At 35.5% G+C, this 1,134-nt stretch overlaps 1 non-coding gene across 1 annotated transcript; it reads right to left on the bottom strand.

Annotated features, from left to right (window-relative positions):
• Window positions 1–820: 820 nt before the first annotated feature.
• On the bottom strand, window positions 821–927 carry LOC121822174 (U6 spliceosomal RNA). Its single transcript, XR_006063188.1, has one exon. It is a non-coding gene; the product is annotated as a U6 spliceosomal RNA (small nuclear RNA).
• Window positions 928–1,134: the final 207 nt, after the last annotated feature.

The following is a 1,134-nucleotide window of genomic DNA, read 5'->3' as shown; positions in this document are numbered from 1 at the left end:
GTATAGTTTTGGCTCCTTTGTCAAAAACCAGGTGTTCATATGTGCATGGATTAATGTCAGGGTCTTCAATTCGATTCCATTGGTCCGTATGTCGGTTTTTATACCAGTACCAAGCTGTTTTTATTACTATAGCTCTATAGTAGAGTTTGAGGTCCGGGATGGTGATGCCTCCAAGGGTTGCTTTATCGTATAGGATTCTTTTAGCTATCCTGGGTCTTTTGTTTTTCCATATAAAGTTGAGTATTTTTCTTTCCAAGTCTGTGAAGAATTGTGTTGGGATTTTGATGGGGATTGCATTGAATCTGTAGATTGCTTTTGGTAAGATTGCCATTTTTACTATGTTAATCCTACCTATCCATGAGCATGGGAGATCCTTCCATTTTCTGATATCTTCTTCAATTTCTTTCTTTAGAGATTTAAAGTTCTTATCAAAAAGGTCTTTCACTTGTTTAGTTAGTGTTATCCCAAGGTATTTTATATTATTTGTGGCTATTGTAAAGGGTGATGTTTCTCTGACTTCTTTCTCAGCCCTTTTATCATTTGTGTATAGGAGGGCTACTGATTTTTTTGAGTTGATCTTGTATCCTGCCACTTTACTGAAGGAGTTTATCAGCTGTAGAAGTTCCCTGGTAGAGTTTTTGGGGTCACTTATGTATACTATCATATCATCTGCAAATAGTGAAAGTTTGACTTCTTCCTTGCCAATTTGTATCCCTTTGATCTCCTTTTGTTGTCTTATTGCTCTAGCTAGAACTTCTAGTACTATATTGAATAAATATGGGGAGAGTGGACAGCCTTGTCTTGTTCCTGAATTTAGTGGAAAAATATGGAACGCTTCACGAATTTGCGTGTCATCCTTGCGCAGGGGCCATGCTAATCTTCTCTGTATCGTTCCAATTTTAGTATATGTGCTGCCGAAGCGAGCACTATTTGTCATTTTAACTCTCTCAAATGTCGACATTTGATATGTCATTTTGCCAGTTCAGATATATGACAGTGAGTTTATTTCCTCATGAAACAGCATTACTTCAATAAAATTTCAATTCTATGAGACATAATCTAATGAACTAACTTATTAATAGTTATATTAGACAAATTAAACATTATGCATACATTAAAACAGAAGAAAACCAT

This window comes from Peromyscus maniculatus, chromosome 13 (assembly GCF_049852395.1).
Source record: "Peromyscus maniculatus bairdii isolate BWxNUB_F1_BW_parent chromosome 13, HU_Pman_BW_mat_3.1, whole genome shotgun sequence".
Taxonomy (NCBI): Eukaryota; Metazoa; Chordata; class Mammalia; order Rodentia; family Cricetidae; genus Peromyscus; species Peromyscus maniculatus.
Note: the sequence above shows the minus strand (reverse complement) of the source record. Positions and strands in the feature narration are given on the sequence as shown.